Source organism: Peromyscus eremicus, chromosome 3 (genome assembly GCF_949786415.1).
Source record: "Peromyscus eremicus chromosome 3, PerEre_H2_v1, whole genome shotgun sequence".
Taxonomy (NCBI): Eukaryota; Metazoa; Chordata; class Mammalia; order Rodentia; family Cricetidae; genus Peromyscus; species Peromyscus eremicus.
Genome location: NC_081418.1, coordinates 119,868,695 through 119,893,466, shown reverse-complemented (window position 1 = coordinate 119,893,466; position 24,772 = coordinate 119,868,695).

Genomic DNA, 24,772 nt, shown 5'->3' with positions numbered 1-24,772 from the left:
CACTTCTGCGTGTTGTGGAGAAGAGAGTCCTGGAAAACCTGTACAAACCCAGTGCAGTATCTTTTTGTGGAACCGACAGCCTTGGACCTCAAGACTGCAATTTCCAGGTAAGGTTTCATGACTCTAAAGGATATGATGCATTTTGTGGCTCCGCATCATCCAACCACTACAACATAGAAATCACTAGTCCCCAGCACCAACAGTGCCCCTTGAAATGTTTCTCTTAGCAAATGAAAATACATGTTGATACATATTGCTTCCTCTAAGGGTCTGAGCTAGTGAAATGATAGCATTGAAGAGAGAGAAACTGGAACATTCGCAGGCAGGACCCATAGATAATTTCGTGGGACAGTGCGTGCATGGTCTCCACCTACCCCAGTGAGTCAGGAATCATGAAGAAACACAGAGTTTCTCTCATCTCTTAGAGCTGTGGTGTTAAAGGCTTGATGCCAGTTCTCAGGAAACCAGTGACTGCCCAGGGAGTATGCCGATAACCAGTGAATACAGCAACCACCTCAACTGTGGGAATATGCTTGCTTTGGCTTTTTTTTAAATCCCTTTGTGAACTGGACCATGATATATAACTATTTTTATATCAGTTTCTTGTAACAGAGTCTAATTACATTAATGGCCAACTAAATGAAGCTCTATTTATTTTGTAGCTTTTCAGCAGATCATCTGGACAGGCCAGTTATCATGTCGAAGTAATATCTAAAGGCCATATATTTTATAGTATTTATTTAGACTGTGTTTACCTTGAAACTTTTTTTAATCTTAAAAAGGAGGGAGTCGGGTAAGCATTGCAGAGTCACCGAGGTCCCATGTGCTCTGAACTAGATGCCTTTTGTGTATGCCTCCTTAACCCCTGAAAGCACTCTTCGTGTGATTGTAAAGAAGAAGGAACGCGGGGAGGGAAGGAAAGCGCATTTGCAGAGCTGACCGGACATGTTTTCTGGGACAGTTTGTTCTTGGGCTTTTGCCCCACCCAGCTTTAGTCATTAGCTCTAAGTTCAAACAGGACTTGACGTGGGGAGGGACGTTAATGAGGAGACTGTACAAATGAACATGGTACCACGTGGCATATCTGGCTGGGAAGACAGGCTAAGTACAGGATAGGTCAGGGGCGCTCTCTGACTCTTCTCTGTAGGTCCTGCTATTTCTCTCCTGGATCTTTATTCATTCACTTCATTCACTCATTCATTGGTTCAACTTTACATGTGCCAAGCATGCCCTAGCCATTAATGACTCTTTACGGATGTTGTCGTAGTCACTGTGCTTTTCAATGATAAGGAAACCAAGCAGCTAGGGACTTACGTTCATATCGTTTGGACTCCCGGCCCCCGCACTAGCGCTCTGACTGAGTTCCATTACCCTTTGGCAGACTTTAGAGAAGGCTACACCCCAGGGCAAGTCCAGGGAGAGACTCTATGACTGTAACTGTGACCCAGAACTACTGGAAAATGGCAGAAAAGAGGATTCAGAAATGCTTGTTGTCTTGCTCGTAATCCCAGCACTGGAGATGGAGGCAGGAGGATCAGAGGTGGAAGGTCATCTTCGACTACGAAGTGAGTTTGAAGCCAGCCTGTGCTACATGAGATCTAAAAAAAAAAAAAAAAAACCAAAAAAGTTCTACAGAACATTATGGGATGTGGCTTTCAGGGATGGCAGTGGATCAGTCTGGGCTTGGCCTAGGTAAGGAAAGTGAAAAGATGCTTGGAGTGTGCACTTTAAGAAAACCTTGAGTCTCAGGGTTGTGTAAATATTTTCATCCAGGTGGGTGTTTTCCTAAACCTGGGAATCTACGTGCTTCATTTATTTTATTCTCGCCCTGACTCTGCCCTAGAGACTCCACAGTCAAGTGTAGAAAGTAGTGTTTACCGTATACTGTATGCTCTTGAATATCCCCCACAAATCTATTAGATGGTGTGCAGCTTTCTGTAGGAAGGGGCTCCTGTGAATCCTACTTAACCCTGCATATACCATGAGTAGGGGACCATCAAAGTCTTTTTTGTTGTTGTTGTTATTGTTAAGTGTTTTTTATTGTTTTGAGACACAGCCTCACTCCATAGCCCAGGCTGTCCAGGCAAACACTATGGAACCTAAGCTGGCCTTAACTTAGTTGTATCCTTCTGCCTTAGTTCTCTGAGTACTAGAATTAGAGATGTCTGTCATCACGCACAGCTTTCTGTCTTTTCAAAGAAATACTAGCCAGACGTGGTAGCTGAGGCAGGAGAATTGCTGTGAGTCTGAAACTAGCTTAGTGAGTTTGTCTCAGGCTACATAGACCTTGTCTCAGGAATCCTGGCCTAAGGAGTCTATTCATTATTTTCAAGTTTTCTTTGCCCAGCAATGGAGTATCAGGGAGCTTTACATTATTACAGTGACAAATACCTGAGAGAATCACTTTAAAGGAGGAAATTAGTTCTGACCCTTGCCTTCAGTTCATGCTCTCCCAATTGGCACTGTGGCCTTTGGGCCTGTGATGTTCTGTCTCCATCATGGTAGCGCATGTGGAAGGGGAAGCTGCTTTCTTGATGGCCAGGAAGCAGAGGGAGAGGAGGGGCAGGGTCCCACTACTCCTTTCATGACTGCATCTCAAAATGACCAGATATACTTCCATCAGACCCCACTTCCTGAAGTTCCACTACCCTCCCAGGAGCCCCAGACAGGTGGCCAGCCCTCTAGCCGTGGTCCATTGGAAGGCATTCCAGATTTACACTATGACCAGTAGCCATTTTCTTTCCTAGGGTGGATTCTTTTTCAAGTTGCACTGAGCCCTTATGTGTAAGAGACAGGGAAGGGTTTGAATATTATTCAGGCAGTTCAGCCTCGAGCTTATCAGTTCATTGACTGAACCAATACTGAGTAAACACTTACTCTGTACTAGGAATACAGTGATGAATGAAAGGAGTCTCCTAGCCCAGCAGACTAAAGAGGAGTGCATGTTCTCTGTAAGTCTAAATGTGTCTTGATAAGTATCATAGGAGAACAATGCCATCAAGGAACGGGGCTCACAAAAATACCCATTGACTGCCAAGCCTCCAAGGAAATTAGCTGCGCAAGGAGGGCTATTTATGATATTTTAAAAGTTCTCCGATGACTGAGAGGTCTCAGATTTCAGATTGTGGGGAAACCCTGAAACGGATTGTCGTTTGGGTAAGAAGTTCGTGAGAAAGGTTATTAACGACATGGACGTACACACAGACAGCAGCAGAGCAGGGGCTGTGTGCCATAGGTAAACAGACAGCATGCAGGAACTCAGGGGAGGGTACAGGACCATGGGGGAAGAGGGGGAGGCTCCCAGGTCTCAGAGGAAGGGGTAAGGTTTCACAGCACAGCACCAGCCTGTATCCAGGATGCCCTTGATTCCTGGGCATCAAGGGAAGGGGAGGGGACTCTGGGGAAGGAAGGTGTGACCCAAGGATGGTGGTGGCCAAAGGCATGACTAGTTGAGGTACATCCATTATACTCTGAGTTCTCTAATGCCCTGGGAGTCCGGCAAACTGCGCCTGTAAACCTCTTTGGGGAAGTTAGAATGGCATTCCTCCCATTCTCTTGGAATATGGGCAGCTGCGGAGTGTGTTAGGGTTAGAGATTCACAGACAGGCTCCAGATAGGAAGTTTGCCGTTAACCTCTACAGCAGCCATAAGAAAGAGGCTGATGTGGGTGTGGCCCACCAAACATCCCTTCGAAAGGTGAGAGGCATTGCCCAATGGTAGAGTACTTGCATAGTATGCACTAAGCCATGGGGTTGAAACCTACCAGCACCCGACAAAGAAGCAGAAGCAGCTGGCATGTCACAAGTGGTTAATAACAGCACACTCATTTGGTAAACCACTCTCTTAGAGCTTTATTCAGCTCTATTACATGTTCACTATTGGCCAGTAGTGTAGTTTTGAATATATGAACTTTTACAAGAGCCCAGGATAAGAGATTAAGAGCCCCCAGAGAAGCAGGGAGGGAGAGAGGGAGGGAAAGATAGAGACAGAGAACACATACCACCCTACAGACACATTTTAGCACAGCACACATAACCCATAATACTCCCAATGACACCCCCCACACACACACACACAACATCCGCACACTCTCACATCCTAACACAGTATATACATCATCATGTACTCTCCAGGTGCCAGCAGCTCCCTCCATGGCCCGATTTCCCCAAACCTCTACTGTGCACTTGCCCTACAGTATTCAAGCAGAGCCCTTCCCTGGAAGGCCCTGCTGAAAGACATAAGCAGGCTTGATCACCAGGAGGGAAAACCCCTAGGCACCTATCAGCAAGGCTCCACAACAGGTCAGAACCAGCCAGCTTTCCATGCCCCACTGGACTCTCCTGAATGACCTCTGTGCCGCTTGACCTCTGCTGCGTACAACAGTTAGTTGAATTGTCTTCTTCCCACTAATCTCAATGCACTCAATGAGATGGATCCATATTCACCATGACATCACTGTCTGCCCCTGCAGTGTTCTCTGAACTAAAATAGACATGCAAATTTCCTGGGTGCTTTGTTAAGCATACAGATTTTGGGGGGAAAGAAAAAAAAGAGACTTCTGTAATTGGGCCATAGCTAGCAGTGTCTAAGACTTTGAGGTTATGTAAGAAGCCCTGTCCTGTAGGACTTGACTCAAGGTCTTACTCACATTTAACCTTCCATGTTTGTGGAGAGAATTAAGGACTGATGAGGGCAGGGCCTTGAGCAAATGAAGACATTTGGCAGAAGGGCATGTACACACATACCTACATGTGATACGCAGTAGACTTCAGTCCATGATGTGAGATAGTGTCTGCACCTCAGAACCGGAGGACACGACAACTGAAAGGCCATCTGAGGGAATTGGTACTGAGGGACTGGAGCAATTTGAGAGACTTAAGAATGGAGCTGATGGCTTCTCATTCAGCCTTTAGCTTGGCCCAGGAACAGAGAAGTGGCTGACCGTGGTCATCTGGATTCTCTTCATTGCTGGCTACAGACAGCTAGGTTTATATCAATCGGCCCAAAGTTCCCAAGAAAAGAAAGAGCATCACAAAGAATCCAAAGAACCTGGTGCAAGGGAAACTCCATGAACCTACAAAATTGACCCCAGCTAAGACTCCAAATGGTAACTACCCCAGTTGTCATCAGAGAGCCTTCATCGAGTAACTGATGAAAACAGACGCAGGGACCCACAACCACGCACTGGGCCAAGCTCCAGGAATCTTGCTGAAGAGAGGGAAGAAGGCGTCTATGAGCTAGGGGGTCAAGGACATCCCAAGAAAATCCACAGACACAACTCACCTGGGCTCATAGAAACTCAGAGTCTAAACCAACAACCAGGAAGCCTGCATGGGACTGACCTAGGCCCTCTGCATATATGTGACAGTTGTGTAGCTTGGTCTATTTGTAAGACTCCTATCAATGGTAGCAGGGGCTGTCCCTAACACTTTGGCTGGCTCTTGGGAACCTACTCCTCATACTGGATTGCCTTGCCCAGCCTTAATACAAGGGGAGATGCTTAGTCTTTCTTACCACAACTTGATACGCCATGCGTTGTTAGTACCCATGGGAAGCCTGCCCCTTTCTGAACAGAAACAGAGGAGGAGGGAACTTGGGGGGGCAGATGGGGGAGGGAAAACTGTGGTCAGGATGTTAAAAAAAAATCAAAACACCGCTGGCCACCCAGATTAAAAGTGGCAGGATAGGAAGCTGGTCCCTGCTTCCTTTATGCACATGTCCTTCTGTGAGTGAGCCTTGTAACAACTGTGGTACATCGCTGGCCTGTCTTAGACTTCCTAGCCCACAGTGATCAGCAACTACAACAAAAGTACATGAAATGATATGAATTGCTTTTGAGTGTATGGTTGTTAGGGCCAGGATGGATCTACTCCAAGTCATAACTTTGGCCTGCTCTAACCAGCTTAAGCAGCCCTAAGGGATGCATCTTGTGTTTACGGTCAAAGATTTTTCAGCCTCTGAATTGATGGCCCCTTCCTTTAAATTTGCCCATATTGGCATCATGGGCAAATGCTCTGCCACTGAGTTATATTCCCAGCTCTTTTTATTTTGAGACAAGATCTATCTAAGTTGTCCAGGTTGCCTTTGAACTTGCAATCCTTTGACCTTAGCCTCCCAAGTAGCTGGAATAATATGCCTGACTCACCAGGTCATAGGCAGATCTTTCCTCTTGATGGTGGTAAGTTATTTTATGTGAATGTAGAGTCAGAGGTCAAAGTGGATACAGTCAATCTAAATTTCTTTTGGAATTCTTTGTTCAAATGAAAGACATTTGTGAATTTTGTGTTATTGACTTAGTGTTAAAATAATGCTTAGGTCCGATTTTTATTTTGGAAAATTTCAAACCTTCATAAAAGTTGAAAAAAAATTGTGCCAAGAAAACCAGTTATCTACCAGGCATGATGAGGTACTCCTGTAATTCTAGCACATTGGAAATCTGAGGCAAGAGGATTATGAATATGAGGATATCCTAGGATATAGAGAATTCTAGGCCAGCCTCAGCTATATAGATTTCATTTAAAAAATAGACAAAAACAAAACAAAAACTCCATTATCCTTCATATTCCACAATTAATATATTGCCACATTCATTTTATCCTTTACACACATGAATACACAACACATATGTTTACTGTTTGTTCTACACAGTTAAAGGTTAACCACAGGTATGTTGACATGAGGCCCTTTAATATTCACGCATATATTACCGAGAAAAGGGATATTCTTTACACCCTGGATACAATTTTGAGTGTTCATGATTGGATTGAAGATGTTTCACCCTAATCCAATATTACTGTCCAGCACACAGTTTATGTTTGGTTTTCATGTGCCTCGGTGATGTCCTTTAGAGAGAGTTTTTTTTACACCTCTTGCTCAGGAGTCAAGGATGACACATTGAGCTTCGTTGCCTTTGATCACCTCTCTTTGTCTTTCATGCTATTGATATTATTGGAACCTAAATCCCAACAGTTTTGTGTAAATGGAAGTTTCTGTTTCACCAGCAACTCCCGAGCACCCAGCAGCCAATTCTCAAATAATTGACTTGGAGGCTGTATATTACTTATAAGTGCTCAGCCATTAGCTCAAGCTTATTGCTAGCTAGCTCTTACATTTAAATTAACATGTATTTCTTATCTATGCTTTGCCATGTGGCAAATGAGGTAGCTTGTTACCTCATTTTCTACATGTGTTGCTTCCTCGGCAGCTGCCCTGACTCCACCCTTCCACTTCCCAAAATTCTCCTAGTCTGGTTCTCATGCTCAATCTCTTCCTGCCCAGCTATCCGCTAATCATTAACAAGGAGAATAATCCACATGGATTTTTGTCAATGGGCATTAATTTAAGACTCATGCTTCTTTTTGAATAGGATAGCTGTTTGTGGCCGGAAGACTGTGTTTTCTTTAGCACATCCCTCGTGAGCTCTTGTGTGCAGTTATCAGTGATGTTACCTTGATCACATGGTTAGCCATCCACATTTTCCATGTCTATTATTATAATAATGTCCTTTATCCATGAAGTTAATAAGTACTTCATGTGATATCATGTCCAAATTCTGCTATCCAAACCTCCTCAATGGTGATTTTAAAACATTCATTTGGTATATGTGCATGTGTGTGTGCAGTATGTGTATGTATATCAACATGTGTGTCAAAATGCTTATGTGGAGGTTAGAGGACAACTTGTAATTTTCTACAAATTCACAGGCTTAGGATCCAAACACGTGTGTAATCATAACACCTCTTTCCTCCCTTCCTTTTTTGCCTGAGAATGCACATTTGAAATAGCAGTTTCAAGGAGTCAGGAGACCTAGAGTTTCTCAGAGTGATGGGATAGAATTGTCTTAACATAATAAATCATCTCCTCCTTCAAGGGATATTAAGCTCTTAAAAGAATCAATGAGTGACATCACAAGCCACCCAAACTTTCCCCTAAGTGGGGTCTCTAGACAGATTGAAACACAAATTTAAATAAGCAAAACTCTGAATTGTGTGGTCCTCTGGTAATGTTAGTAGCTGCCATTGCTTCCTGGCCTTTACATTGTCACATAACCACCTATCCCAAATGTGGACTATCTCTGAGGCTCACCTTAACTAACAATGGAAGAGATTCTATGCAACTTTCAGCCCAAGCCTGCCAACTTGTTCTTTCCACTCTTGGACTAGCCACCATGCTGTAAGAAGCCCAGGCCATTCAAACACCAGTGTGACACTTCAAGAGTGAGCCATCAATCTCAAACCCAGACTGAGCTCCTAAATCAAGGATAGGGAAAACTATAGCTCTCGGCTGAATCCCACTTACCCCCTGATTTTTGCCAACCAAGTTTCATTTGAAATCAGCTATGCCCCATCATTTGTACATATTTGTTGGCTGTTCTCTTACAACAACATTGGAGGCATGTGTCTATGAGAAAGACCTTGTAACACAAAACCTGGAATATGTGCTGGGCGGCCCATTACAGGAAAGTATGGTGCTCTGTGCCCCAGATGGCTGCTGTACCAGCTGACATCAACTGAAACAGAAGGGCTCATTTGACCTTGATCAACCGCAGGATCCTGAGCAAGAGTGAAAACGATGCCATCTTCATTCGTCCAGTTTGAGGATCATTTGTTAGACAACAGCAATGGAAGCAAATGAGATCACTACTGATCGATGTTTCATAGGTTTGGTGAGTTCATTACTTAAATGTTTAGGCTCCCTTTTTTAACCTCTTACCTCTCCTTAAACAGTTCTAACTTATGTTAGCCATGGATGTGTCATTGGCTCTCTCACCAAGCCCACATCCTTTTGGTTGCTAACCCCAACAAAGGTTTCTCGAGCACCTTGTTGTTCTTTGGACTCTTAACCAGCATTTGATACTGTTGGCTGCTTCTTGCTTCTTGAAACCTGGTAATTGTCTTTCTTTGGTCTCACAGTGTACTAGATACTTTCCTGTTGCTGTGATAAAACTCATGACCAAGTCACTTATAGAAGGAAGAGTTCAGTTAGCTTATGGTTCCAGAGGGCTAAGACTCTCTCAACATCACATCGAGGAAGTATGGCAGCAGGCAGGCATGGTGACTGGAGCTTAGAGCTCCCATCTTAAACCACAGCCAGGAAGCAGAGAGCAAAGTAGGAATGGCATGTGGCTTTTGAAACCTCAAAGCCCACCCCCAGTTACCACTTCCTCCAGCAAGGCCACATCCCGTAAATCTACCCAAAAGGAACCACCAGCTGGGGACTAAACATTCAGATAACCGTGACACCAGGGGCGATCTCACTCCAACCACCAGACAAAGGAAAGGGCCTGCCGATTTTCTTTTGGAAATTCTGCCAACAATTGTAGTTTCTCGGGATTCTCTCAGTTTTCATTCCACATTTAGCTAACATAGGTCCATCCTAGTGTACATATGATGTAAGTTATCACAAAATCTAGAAGGTGACAAATGCTTTGTTTGTTCTTACTCTCACTTGGCAATGCTAGGGATTGAATCTAGGGTCTCCTGTGACTGAAGGGAGCACTGTTGTACTGAGCTATTGTGTCGTCCAGGGACAAGCACTTTAAAAAGGAAACAAAGGAGAAGAATGGGGTACAGATGAGAATAGGGAGAGGAGAGGACAATTTAAAGAAAGGTGCTCAGAGTAGGCATTGAGATGCTGACTTTGAACAAAAGCCTCACAAAGGAAAAAGTACTGACACATGGGTATTCTAGAGGAAGAGGATTCTAAGCAGAGAGAACAGCAGGCCAAAGATCCAAAGGGGGAAATCTAGAAGGACTGGAAAAAAAAAAAAAACACGAAGAATGCCCTGAGGGTGCATGGAGTGAACTTTGGGACCAAGATCAGAGAAATAGTGGGTTTGGGATGCTGTAGGGCCTCACAAATCACTATCAGCATTTAGTCTCTTCTTGGTGAGATGGAGTCTATGAGAGAATCATTGAGGAGTTTGAGAAGAATCAGGTCATCTAAAGGACTCCTCTGGCTGCTGAGGAGAAAGGAGGGTGGAAGTGGAAGGAATGGTGCAGAGACAAAAGCTAGTAGGCTCTAGGAGTGACCTGGACTAGTAGGGCAACAGTGGAGGTAATAGAGCTCATCTCTGGGCCATCATACTCCCATGGTTCCAGGTACCAACCACCGTGTTCACTCCAAGAGCTTCTCTTTCCAGTCTGTCTCTCTTTCTTGAACTAATCACATGTGCGCGATGATCTACTGGTCACCCAATTTCAGGTTTCTGTAGGTACTGTAGTAGTTGATCTTTACAACCAACTTGATGGGATTGAGGATCACCATGGAAGCAAACCTCTGGACATGTCTGTGAGAAAGTTTTTAGGTTGGGCTAATTGAAGTAAGAAGAGCCACCCTAAATGAAGGTGGTGCCATTCCATGGTCAAGGATCCCCAAATGGATAAAAACAAAAACAAACAAAACCCCCAAAATAATGGGAAAGCAAGCTGAGCACCAGCATTCATCTATCTCTGCCGGCTGACTGTGGACACAACATAATCAGCTGCCTTCTTTCAGCCATGCTTTCCCCGCCATGATAGACTGTGCCCCCAAACTGTGAGCCCAGATGAACTGTGTCATCAGGGATTTTTGTCACAGAAGCAATAAAAGTGACTAAGACACTAAGACAGCACCTCACCCCTGCTCTCGCTCCTCTGAAACCCCCTTTCCTAGGCTCCTTTTAGTCACTGCTAAAAGCCTGCAGCCACCTCTCATTAAGGCTGTCAGCACATGTGCTAATGGGCAATCTGCGCTGGCCCGTAAACACTATGCTAAGACGTGTCATTATGATTTAGTTTATTAGGTTTTCAGCTTATAATGGTGGCTTGAATGATTGAGCATAAGGTAGGGAACTTTTAATTAGGATAGGATGGTGACATACAACCTTAGTTCAGGGCAAGGTGTCACTTTGGTGGAGCATTAAAATCCCGAGGATGGAAGCTAGGCATTAGAGAATATTTCTCATATCACAGCTTTTCCAAAAGAGCACTACCATTGAGACTATAATTTTCAAATGATCACTTTAGTTACAGACACTAAATTTATCATGTATATAGCATGTACAAATTAAGACTCAATATTTATTGCAGGTTTTTCCTACGTAAATTCAACTTTCATAATAGGAATTTTGCTTAATTTTTATTTTTTAGAGACAAAGTCTTTCCATAAGCTCTGACTAGCCTATACCTCATGATGTAGACCAGGCTGGGCTCAAGAAAATACTCACATTGAGGAATTTTTCCCCCACTCCAATTGTAATTTTAGAATTTACATGTTAAATATATATTTAAAGAATGGGTTTTTGTTTTATTTTATTTTATTTTTGAGGTAGGGTCATATATATAGTCCAGGCTGTCCTTGAGTTTACTATACAGATAGTGACCTTGAACTTCAGATCTTCCTGTGCAACGGAACCACAAGTTGTCTCACCATGCCTGGTTCATATGGTGCTAGGCGTTAAACCCAAGGGCTTCATACATGTGAGGCATGAACTCTACCGACTGAGCAGTGTCGCCAGCCCTTCATTCATTCTTTTAACTTGTGTCAAAGAGCTATTTTTGCTCTGGAAAATGATTAAACAAAAGGGTGTGTAATTTCTTCATCCAAGATCCTGGTTCCCCCACCCCCTTAATTTGTGGGTACAGAGAATAAGAAATATTTAATCTTTAATGTCTAAATCGTGCATTAAGAAAAAGTAATAGATGCAAGGGACATGTTTTCCTAGATTATATTCTTAGTGCATCATGCTTACATGTGGGAAAGTCTTGTAAAACCCATTAATGTGAAACTAACTAGGCCAATGAGAGCTATTAATTTTTATTAGAAAATTACCTTCAAAATGAATATTTAGATGTAAGCCTAACGTCATTAACAATGCAATTAAGTTTGATTCCATGAAACTTGAAAGCTTTTTATATATTTATCATTTATTTGCCAAGTATTTCTCAAAGCCTGCCTTTGTACCAGGCTGCATGCTGGTGCTGAGGATGGAGTATAAGTAAAGACAAGAGGCTTCCACAATGGAGCATCCCACCATTGAAGCAGGCAGGCAATCCATACTTGAACAATAATCCCTGCTAGTAATAAGTGCTAAAAAGAAAATTAGCTGAGTGGGGAAGGGAGGATCGACAGAGACAGACTTATGGGGCCCCTTGGGGAAGAAGCTCTCTCAGATGACTGAGAACTGACAGCCCTGAGAAGTGGGAAATACCTCAGAGGGGCACAGGCATGGAAGGAACAGAAAGGAAACTGAGGTAGGTAGCTACAGGAAAGTCATAGAAAATGAGGCACAAAAAGCTGGAGAGGGGAGCAGGAGCCTGAGCATGAAGGATTTTGTAGGCCTTGCTCGGGAAGGAGTTTCAGTTTTATTGTAAGTGTGATAGAGGGAAAAGGATTTATGCACAGGAATGGCAGCACCAGATGCCGTCTTTGGTGTTTTGTTTGAAACATGCTTTTATGTAGCCCAGACTGGCTTTGAACTCCTGATTCTCCTTGTTTACACTTCCTGAGTGCTGGGATTATAGGTATGCATGATAATACCTGGTTTCTTTGCTTTTTTTCCCAGTTGTTAAAATACACACACACACACACACACAACAAAAAACAAAAAAACTTATTTTAATTTTTTTTTTTTAGGTGTGTGCATATGTGTGCCTGGCAGAGAATAATGGGCAGGAGATTGTTCTCTCTTGCCACCATGTGGATCCCAGGGATCGAACTCAAGTCCTCAGGCTTCGTGGCAAGCACCTTTACCTCCTGAGACGTCTTGTCAACCCCCATGTTTAACTGTACAGTTAGTTAGCGATGGCTTTGTTCATATTAGTGCTACTGTCACCATCCTTTATCTGGAGAACTTTCTTCATATTTCCAAATTGGAACTCCAGCCCTGTTAAACATCCTCACCTTGTCCCTGCTCCTGACAATCACTATGATGCTCTCTGTTCCTATGGGATTGCATATTATGAGTATCACATATCAGTAGAATCATACAATACCACCTGGCTTCTTTCACTTAGCCTTCTGTTCCTGTCTTCAAGGTTTGTTTATGTATGTTGTAGCATGTTCTGGAATTTCTTTCTTTCTTTTTTTTTTTTTGAAGCGGGGGTTAGGTGGGAGAATAGGATCTCATGTAGCCTAAACTGGCTTCGAATTCAGTACAGGGCCAAAGATGATCTTTTTTTTTTCTTCCAAGACAAGGTTTCTCTGTGTAGCTTTGCACCTTTTCTGGAACTCACTTGGTAGCCCAGGCTGGCCTCGAACTCACAGAGATCCACCTGGCTCTGCCTCCCGAGTGCTGGGATTAAAGGCATGCTCCACCACTGCCCGGCCAAAGATGATCTTGAACTTCTGACTTTTTTGCTTTCACTTTCCAAGTGCTGGGATTCAGGCATATACCACCATGCAGTGCACAAACATTTAAACAGTCATACAACTATTTAGCTTGTCATGAAACCTGTCCCATGTCAGTCACTTTTCTATCACTATGACAGAATACCTGAGACAGTAAATAAGAGTATATTAGTTACTTTTTTGTTGCTGCGATGAAACACCACGACCAAGGCAACTGACTGGGCTTATGGTTCCAGGGTGTTAGAGTCCATAATGGAGAGTACAGGCAGGGCAGCGAGACCTGAAAGCTAAGAGCTTATATCTTGAACTGCAAGCAGGAAGAAGAGAGTAAACTGGGAATGGTGTGAGTCTTTGAAACCTCAGAGTCTACCCCCAATGATGTACTACCTCCATACCTTCCAGCAGCATCCCTACCTGGGGACCAAGAGTTCAAATGCTCAAGACTATGGGGGACATCTCATTTGAAACAACACAAAGAGAACAGTTTATTTTATTGGTTTTTTTGAGACAGGGTTTCTCTGTGTAGTCTTGGCTGCCCTGGAACTGACTCTATAGACCTAGGCTGGCCTCAACTCAGAGATCCACCTGCCTCTGCCTCCCGAGTACTAGGATTAAAGGTGTGTGTCACTACCGCCTGGTAAGGACAATTTATTTTGGTTCACAGTTTCAGAGGGTTTTTCTTCTTCCTTCTCTTTCTTTCTTCCTTTTTTTTTTTTTTTTTTTTTTAAAGACAGGGTCTCACTATGTAGCTCTAGCTGTCCTGGAACTCACTATGTAGACAAAGCTAGCCTGAAAATTACAGAGGTGTGCCTGCCTCTTTCTTCAGAGTGGTGGGACTAATGGTGTGTGCCACCATGACCAGCAGTTTCAGAGTTTTATCCCATGGTCACTTGGCCTTATGCATTGGGCTGGCTCAAGCATAATGTCCTATAGCAAGAGTGGTTGGCAAAAGAGATCTGTTCCCCTTATAGTGGCCAGAAAGGACAGAAGGAAAGAAAGCCCCAGAGTCCTAATGTCTCCTTTGAGGACACATTTCCAATGACTTAACTTCCTTTTTCTAGTCCCTCCTTCCCAAATGTCTCATCTTCTTCAAGAAACCCAGTAGCACTACAGGCTGGTGAGCAAGTCTTTAGTACATGGGACTTTGAAGGATTATTCAAACTGTAGTACCTTTGCCCCAGATTTAACATCCAATGACAACTCTTGTCTGTGTCATCATTCACTTTAATCATGGTATATACTAATTCTTGCACTCTAATTTTTGTAGCACATTGATGTTTCTAAAGACAGAAACCTGCATTACTGACCACCCAGATGTTTCTGAGGAGAAAGGGGAAGATGTGGTTAACAGTCTGATATGAGGCTTCAGATAAACGTTTTAAAGACCACCTTAGAAACCACTTGGGAAAAACTAGAAGTGGTGGGGAAATGGCATGTTGATGTTATTAAATGGAAACATCTTATTAGGGACACAGCATGCAAATTGCCAGCAACACATCACAGACCACAATCGGCTGGCTTGCCTTCTGTTACTACGGCTTGCTTTATTTCAGATCCATTTTCTGTTTCTTAAAATTTGTACATCCAAGCCGGGCGGTGGTGGCGCACGCCTTTAATCCCAGCACTCGGGAGGCAGAGCCAGGCGGATCTCTGTGAGTTCGAGGCCAGCCTGGGCTACCAAGTGAGTTCCAGGAAAGGCGCAAAGCTACACAGAGAAACCCTGTCTCGAAAAACCGAAAAAAAAAAAAAAATTTGTACATCCATTAGTACCCTTATTAGAAAGTTTCCTCGGGCAGCTATCTTTTCAGCTGAGGAAAGCTGTACCTGTGAAACTGGTACTTGTGGCTTTATTATTTATTCATTCATTGTATGTGGGGGGGTGTGTCTGCGCAGGCCAGAGGACAGCTTGGGGCAGGCCGTTCTTTCCATCCACCATGTGGGTTCTGGGGTTTAAACTTGAGTCACAAGACACTTTATTCATGGAGTCATTTCACCAGCCTGGTAGTTCTGTCTTTAAAGTTGATTCTCACAGCTATAATCTTGACTGACTTGGAAACGGTGGCTAGATTTCAAACCAGTTTCTGCAACTGAGACTTGGGATATGAAATTCTCTTCCCTGAATGGTTATGTCTGCTGCCAAGTAAACTGATTCTTCCAAAGATTACTACTGAAGAGTTAGAATTTGTTTTTTTAAACTTTCTGAGAACACTTATGTCTCAAATGGCTAAAAGGTTATGATGGAGAAGGAAAAACCTGGAAAAAGAAACCCCTTGGCCAGGGCATGCTAAAGTCTTCTGCTTTACTTTAAGTTTAAAAAAAGTGTGTACGTGTGCGTGCATGCGTGCATGCGTGCGTGTGTGAATGTATGTGTGTGTCTTCACGTTGCTTATGGAAGTTGGGGACAACTTATAGGTGTATGTTCTCTCCACCGTGTAGGTTTCAGGAATTCATCTCAGATCATCAGACTTGGAAGCAAGTGGCATCACCTGCTGAGCCATCTCTGGCCCTGTGATTGATTTAAAAACTATCTTCAAACTAGATATATTATTATATATCTTTATTTGCTTTAAGTGGGTGAATATTTTGCCTTGCATATATGTCTGTTCATCATGTATGTGCCTGGTCCCTGTGGAGGTTGGAAGAGGGAATCAGATCCCCTAGAACAGGAATTACAGGCAGCTGTGAGCCACTGTGTGGGTCCTCTGCAAGAACAGCCAGTGCTCTTAACCACTGAGCCATCTCTCCAGTCCCCAAGTTAGTTTTAGTTTACAGAACATGGGTAGTAAAAGAAGAGCTGTTTTTATAAAAGTCTTTGTAATGTAGTTCTTTGGGGAAAACCTTAAGAATTGGAGTGAAGGGTTCCTCCCAAATAGGTAATGGAAATGTCCTTACGTTCCTAATACAAATAATTGATACATATGTGAAATGACAGATATGCATATTATCATGATCTAATCATTGGACATTGTGTACATGAGTTGATGATATGTTACACCATACCTCATAAATGTGTACAACTGCTATATACCTAATTCCCTCCTATATCTTCACATGCGTCCACCCAGGACAGTGTGTACTTTCTCAACAATGTTGAAAAAGTTATAGAAGGCTATACAGGTTCTTAGAACATTGAGAACTAAGAAACTTCCATGTCCTTCCCATGAAAAATGTCCTTTAGTAATACTTGTAACATAGTTGATTTCTCCCTACCTACATAATTCAAAATAAAGAATAAAAACCATTTTATATCTTTTCATTTTTTTATTCTTTAATCTCTTTCTTCTTGAGATTTCTTGTGGGTATACAATGAAATCATATTCATCCCTCATTTCCCCCTCCAGTTCCTCCTATGCCTCCCCCATGCTAGTGCTGCCCATAAGTATATGCATGGGTGTGGGCTATCTGCTGGAGGGAACCTACTGGTGTGCACATTCTCCAGAAAGAATGATTGTCCCTTTCTCAGAAACTGTCAGCCACCAACAGCTTTTCGGTCAGGGGTGGGCCTGGAGATGATCTACCCCATCTGTGCTGGGATGTTGTCTGGCTTGATCTTACTCAGGTCTTGTGTGCTGTGAGTTTATATGTATAATAGCTCTATCACATCCAAAAGACAGTGTTCCACAGCACATCTCCCTATCCTCTATCTATATCCTTTTCTGCAATGTTCTCTGAGCCTTGGAGTGGGGGTGGGGGTGTTGCATATACTAGGGAACCATTCTGCTACCAAGTTGTCTTATATCTTGGATGTTGCTAGCAACTACATTATCAGCATCAGCAGATACTGCTGAATCATACATACTTATGAAAGCAGGGTGGCAGGGTGGTTAACTGAGTGGGTAGACTCTTACTACACCTAGGCTTACGTCATTTCAGCCATCACTGACACCGGTGACCTTGAGTAATTTACTCAGCCTCCTTTTGGCATGTTTTCACTAACAAATTGGGGGTCTTAAGGCAGGGAACATAGATCATTGGTGAAGTGTTCACCTTGTGTGCATTAGGCCCTGGATTTGATCCCCAGCACTGCACGGTTAAATAAATAAGTTGGGAGTCATAACGATACCCTTGTCATGAGGAGTAAACTCCTTGACAAAATGTATGGAAAGCACCACACAGTATAGAAATGGGGCTAGCGTGATGATGATGTTCTGTTCAGTGTCAGGAGAAAGATCAGAAAACTTCCCCACGTGGAGTTATAGAGCAGTCTTCTATTTGCACTTTGGTTGTAAATTGTATGTGTTTAGTTAGCTTGGTGTTGATGAAAAATCCACATTTCTTTGATCAAAGACTGGGAAATGCATGGCTTGGCTTTTTCTCTTTGGCTATCAGGGGCTGCACATCTAAGAAGAGTTGAACTTGACCATATTCACCCCGCCGTCTCCTACCTCTGTGTTTGAACCTCTTTCATAAGGTTTTCTCCTTCCCAACTGTGAGTCTTCTTTGATTACCCAGAGTCTCCATGCTGCTTCCCATTGCCGTTTCTCCTCGTAGGAGGTAGAGTCTCTTGGTCCACACCTTTACCTGGGGATGGTCTAGGGTCCGCTGACTAAAGGAATGTGCCTCAGGCTGGGGGTGTAGTTCAGCAGCAGAGCACGCGCTTAGCAGGCGCAAGGTTTTGGGTTCAATTTCCAGCACTAAAAACAAATAGTGCACTGGAATGTGCTAGAAGTGATAAGACACGAGTTCAGGAGACTCAAGAGGTCTGGTGAGAAGAAAGGGGCCCAGACATCCAGGGTCCCCATGGAACTCCATAGAGTCATGAGGAGTTTATCTCCCGGCATGGTGTGGCACTCTAAGTGCACAACAGTACAACCCACAGAACTGAAGTGCCACTGAGTTTCAGGATGGCGTGTGACTCAAGAATCATAAGTGATCCTGTCTCCAAGTGAGCCCTCTTCACTACCACCCCTTCCACACACGCACACGCCCGCACGGTGCACACACACGTACAAATGCATACTCAAGCACCCCTCTGTCTACCCAGTTTAAGACCTCACTGTCCCTCCAGCTATAATGTCCACATTCGAACGCCCCTCTGCTGTTGCCTGGCTTTTAAGGACAGTCCGTTTATGGGTTCGAAGATTGTCTTCTAGTTTAGTTTGTGGCGTCGTGACAGAGACTGAAGCTGGTTTGATGTTTGGCTTTGTTTTACCCCAAAGGATCAGCACTCTGAGGTGAAAAATTGAGGTCCGAGGGTGGCAACACCTTGGAAAGCATTTTCTCCATAAAGGGGACTCCCTGACTTACAGGAGCAAGTTTAATGAAGAGGAAGGAAGTGGTCTCCTGTCTTCAGACTGTGTTCACCTGCACATCCCACACTTCATTTCACTGAGACAGTGGTTTCCAGTGATAGTTGTTAGTGCTTCTGGACCCTCCTTAAAATACCACGTTTAATTCTATTCAAAAGGAACCTGGAATTCTGATTCCATGGGTCCGAGTGTGCTGGTAGCTTTCATTCCTGGTCCTAGTGACTCTGAAAACTATGCGTATGTGCACACACACTGCACACACACACACACACTTTCACAAATGCACACATAAGTACACACATATACATAAATGCACATATGCAGACATATGTATACAAACACATGCACACCATACTTTTACATATACATGTAGACACTTCTGATATAGATATACATTTTTACATATACCCTTTCACACACACACACACACACACACACACACACACACACACACACACACACACCCTAGCTCATCTGAGGAAAGGGCAGTGCTAGAGGAAGCCCCCCAGTCCTGTCATTGCATAGTAACAAGGTAGGAGAGCTGGATTTATTTGATAACATCTGACTATCCTTTGCGATTGAATGGAGGAAGGGAATTGTTCTAGCCTGAAAGAGTCAGGACCTGGTCTCACATCTGTCTTGCTTCCTGGTAGTGTTGGCCATCTTGGACCTGGGAGGGAGGCTGGGGATACAGCCCTGTACATATCACTTGTCTACCAATGCTCGAGGCCCTGGGTTTCATCCGGTCACCCCTCTTCCCTCTAAAAGCTCTAGGGTGGATATGGAGACTCAAGAGATGATCTTTCCTATAGAAAGGGACAGCCCTGTCCCCAAGATGTGAAACACTGTCCTGACTTAGAATTTCTGTAAGTAGACAATTTTTTTTTTTTTTATTACTCTTGTGTTTTGTTTGCTTAAAGAATAGGTTTTACGTGGCTGGGCTGTGGTGGCACACACCTTTAATCCCAGCACTCGAGAAACCCTGTCTTGAAAACACCAAAAAAAAAAAAAAAAAGGGGGGCCGGGCGGTGGTGGTGCATGCCTTTAATCCCAGCACTTGGGAAGCAGAGCCAGGCGGATCTCTGTGAGTTCGAGGCCAGCCTGGGCTACAGAGTGAGTTCCAGGAAAGGCACCAAAGCTACACAGAGAAACCCTGTCTTGAAAAACAAAAAAAAAAAAACAAAAAAAAAAAAGATTTTATATTTTTTATTGTTTGAACATTTTTTGTTTTGTTTTATTTTGTTTTGTTTTGAGATAAGGTCTTTTGTTGCTCAGACCTCATAGTCACTACGTAGGTGAGGATGATCTTTTAAGTTAGTTTATTTAAAATTCAAAAGAACTTTAACATCCATTAATTAATTTAAAAATGAATTTTAAATTAATTAATTAATTTTAAAGACAGGGCCTTACTCTGTAGTTCTGGCTGTCCAGGAACTTGTTATATAGACCAGGCTAGCCTTGAATTCAAGAGATCTTCCTGCTTCTGCCTCCCCAGGGCCTGGATTAAAATTGGGCATGGAGGATGATCTTGAATTCCAGAATCTCTTGCCTCTACCTCAAACGTGCCTGGAGAACAGGCATTTACCACAATGCTGGGTTGGGCAATTTTTAAAAATTAATGTGTACTAAGTAGTGAGGTGTGTCCTCAATTTCCACACGTACATGCCATTATACATGCTTCCACATAGAAAAATTTGCAATCCAGTTTGGCTATCCATTCTCTGATCTGGAATTCATCACCTTTCGTCAGTATAGATAAAAGCTTAAAATGATACAAAATCGATAAGTGTGTGTGGTGAAATATTTCTGTTTTATTCTTACCCCTCCGTCATCTTGTTCTCTTTTACAGAGCCTAGGCTCTTTCTTTTCTTGTGTGTCTTGATTAAGACACAGGTCACATGAATCTCACCTTTCAGGTGTGTCCAGCCTGCAGCACACAGGTCACATGCAACTGTTGAAAGTCAAAGTCAGTGGCAGCTATGAATATGTTCCCACATAAAATTGCAAACAATTACTTGGAATGAGATTTTGGTTTTTATGTATGTTAGTAAGACTGTGTGGTTTTGTAGGTGACAATGTTGTGTTGTGATGTCAAAGGTTGGACACAGCTGAATGGCCTTAAAGGGTATGCCTCCATGCATTTTAGTACACTCCCTGTGTTCTACAGTGTTTGTCGCTATTTAATTCTGAAAATACTTCCATCACCCTGAAGCGAAGCCCTCAGTCTCTCAGGTCCCTTTCCGCTGCCCTCGGCCACCTCTGCTCTCTTTCCTCTCTGTGGATTTGCCAGTCCAGTCATTTCATATAACTGGGACCCTACTGTATATGGTCTTTTGTATCTGTCTTCTTTTACTTAGCTTTTTTAAAAATTTATTTAATGCCTCGGTGGTGGCATACACCATCGATCCCAGTACTCAGGAGGCAGAGGCAGGTGGATCTCTGAGTTCGAGGTCAGCCTGATCTACAAAGTGAGTTACACAGGGAGAAGGGGAAGAGGCCAGGGTCCCATAAGCCCCCTTAAGGAGGACATACCCCTAGTTACCCAGAAGCTCTCACTAGGCCCTGAAAGTTCCACAACCTTCCTGCAGCAGCAGGGGCTGGGGCCAGAGCCTTTAGCACAGGTCTCTGAGAGCCGGTCCAGATCCAAACGGTATCATCATTCAAGTTGAGAGGATTAATGTATTTTTTTCCTTCAAATTCTGTTTTAAATAGTGTGTGTGTGTGTGTGTGTGTGTGTGTGTGTGTGTCTGTCTGTCTGTCTGTCTGTCTGTCATGTTGGTGTACTGTCAGGAATATACTAACTTATCCTTTCAATGAATTTTGACTTTTTGCTAGCAAAGAGACAGATGAGAATTGTTTATTCTCTAGCTAAATTTAAATAGCGTCGTTGTTTCCACATACATATGGGTACATTTACAATATAAAAAAAAATCATCAGACTTTTGAGCAAAAGAAATCTCAATTATTGCTCATAATTCCCACCTGAATATCAGAAAAGCATCAGCCATAGAAAAATTACAAAGAAACTTAGTTACACTGAGAAGCCCCTGAAGGGCCATGGAGATGGCTAATTTGGTAAGGGAGTTTGCCACAAAAGCTGACAATCTATTTCCAAACCCCGAGATTCACGTGGTTAGAGAACTGACTCCTGCAGCTTGTCCTCTGCCTTCTACACATGTGCTGTGGCGTGCACATACCCCAAATAAATAATAAAGAAAAAAAAAAGATGAAGATTTATCTGCTAAACAATTCCATTTGTTTCCAGGTTTTTCTATAATCTTAGAATGTGGAGTACTCAACAAATGTTATACTTCAATAAATAGTTTTTAAAACCCAAATACACAAAGTTGGTTTTGCTAGGTTTCGTTGAGTGTCTTCAGAAGTCCATATGGAGCTGTGGTGTCACGGGAGCTGGCTCCTCTCTTCTGACAGCCGGACTTGAATGTTCCACTTGGGTAGATGTTCCTCACCGGTGCCCTAGGAATTGTGGTGGTCTTCTCTGTTTGTAAAATGCAGTCAACCTAAATCATGCTGTAACTGATTGGCGCTACCATGAAATGGTCAAATATGATTCCTTTTATGGGTGACTTTCCAATATGAAACTTCAGCCATGATTTTTCTTTTAATGCATACATAGTAACCCCCTCCCACCCCCGTGTGTGTGTGTGTGTGTGTGTGTGTGTGTGTGTGTGTGTGTGTGTGTGCGCTGCGCGCGCGCGCGCGACACGAGTGTATGCATGTGGATGTCAGAAGACAACTTTTGGGAATCCATTCTTCACTTCCAACACAGACAGGTTCTGGTGATCAAACCCAGGTTGTCTACACTGCTCTGTAAGCATTTTTAACCACGGAACCATCTCACTGACCCTTGTTCATGATTTTTAGTAAAATCATCTTGCAAACCTCCTAATCAGTCAGGTGTTTGCTATTTAAAAAAAAATGTAACTATCCTTGTCGCTGATTAAGTGCTATGGTACGAACAGGAGACTTAAGACTCACGAATACCGTGGGCTGGATTGTGGCTCAGTGGTAGAGCACTTGCCTAGCACATGCATGACCCAGGGTTTGAGCCTCAGGACTACAAAAAGTGATAGTTTTCTGGGGATCATAATGTGTTCTGTACCCATTGGTAAGCGGAAGTCCGTGTGCTTAGCCACAGTGAACACTCTGAGAAGTGTAAGCGCAATGCATTTATCTGCTTGAAAAGGAACTCATCTTGCAAAACCTAAGGTTTTAAAACAGCTCCGTTTTGCAAAAGATGAAAGGCTGGACCTAGCGAGAGACTAATGCTCATGTTCAAGACTTGGTGCAGTTTACAGGTGTACTTGATACCCCACAGGCTTTGACAAAACTCTTGTGGCTGAAATGGGTTTGCTTAGGCCTGCTGTTGACAGTGAAGCCATTGCAACATTCAGCTTCTAGACTGACACAGGAGACCTGGCTGCCTCAGAATTTCTTTTTCAGAGCGAGGAAGTTCTAAGTTCAAACAGTCAAAAACCAAGATGGACTCCCTCCAGCCCAAAGGATGTAAGTCATGCTACCAGCCTATAATGCTGTCATTCTCAAATCCCACAGGAGTTCTGATAAACACGGAGGTGGAATTCATCCTGGGTTAAAAATTTAGCTCATAAAGAAAAGAATCTTTTCTTTACAGGTGCTTCTAGAACTCTCAGCGCTTATCTCACAAATGGCTCGAAATACGACTCTGTAGGCCATAATTCATCCTGACGAGCGGGCACCGTAAGAGCCAAATGACAGCAGTTCTGTTTTCAAACCCAAGCAGAACAGATCTTCCTAATAGCGTGATGACATTTTGAGCTCTAACTTCACATGCGACCTAAACAGCACACCTTTTAAATGGCTCAGTTTTTAGAATCTCATTTTATGATCATTCACGATCTCCTTCATGTACACTGCACATCCTCCTGGTGAGTTAACTGTGTTTAGATGCACCTGCTTCTGTCATAACTGGCACTGGGTTAGGTTCCTGGGTGATGACAGTGAATTTCTCAAAGTTGACGTTTGTGTTGAACAGAGTTATTTTGCTGTTTACTAACCCTTTTCTTTTACTACCTATTTTCTAAGCAGTGCAGTCTGTTAAAAGAAAAAAAAAACTGATTGAGGCTTTGAAAAGTAGGGAAGGGTAACTTATATAGTTCACGGGTCCTCTTCTCTTTATAGCAACAGTCTGCCTTTAAGACACCTCAAGACATGCCTGAGTTTGAGCCCTCCTTCACTTTCCCAAAGCTTGCCCGTGTGACAGTAGATATGCAGAGATTTGAGAAAGAGCCAAGGTAGTACCAAAAAGACCCAAGGCTCAGAGGCAGCCCACATGGCATCTGGCATCTCCCCATTCTATAGGAGAGGAACTGCCCATTTCCCATTGGTTGATCAGTTGATAGGGAATGCATTGATGATGCTTCTCTTAAGGGATGGGCTAAGCTGGTGTCACTGCACATGCTCCTGCAGCCTAATGTGGTGTGGATTGCCTAAATGAGTCCCCCTCTCCTTTCTTCAAAGGTCAGATCCCCTTCTGCTAGGAAGCCTTCCTTGGAGAAGTTAGGGCATGCCTCTTTGGAGAGCTGCAGAGGTCAGGTTCCCAATGTATCTGAGGCAAACAAGTATCTCGCCCACCTGCCCCTCTACTTACCCTTACAGCTTCATTGGCTTCATGGCGGGGTGGGGGGGTGGGGGGGTGCTGTCCGTGAGTCCGTGTCTGTATTCCCTCCTTATGGATAGGGATGTTATCTCCACACGGTATGCTTGGAAAAGGCTCCTAAAGAACGCGGCCATTGAATTGGGTACCTCTGCATCCTGCACCTCCTGAGTGGAGCCCAGTTAAGTAGTCTTGGTTTGGAAGAGGGGTGCTACCAGACCCCTACAGAGGATTTCTTCTTCTGCTTTTTTCCTCCCTGCCTGTCACCTCTCATCAGACCTCAGCGCCCTGTGAGAATGGAGCACAGAAGAGGCTGGAGTGGGAGAGAGACACCGAATTAACCCAGAAGCCAGGCTCTGCCAGCAATAACGTTCAAGCAGCGCTTTCCCCTTCGGCCGACCCCTTCTCTTTTTGGTGTGAGCCTGTCTGTTCTAAGTTCAGTTTGAAGCAGCAGGACACTATATAACCAGGAAGGTCTGGTCTAACATTTATTTTATGAGCATACAAGTTTCTTATAGGTATCAAAATTACTGGCATC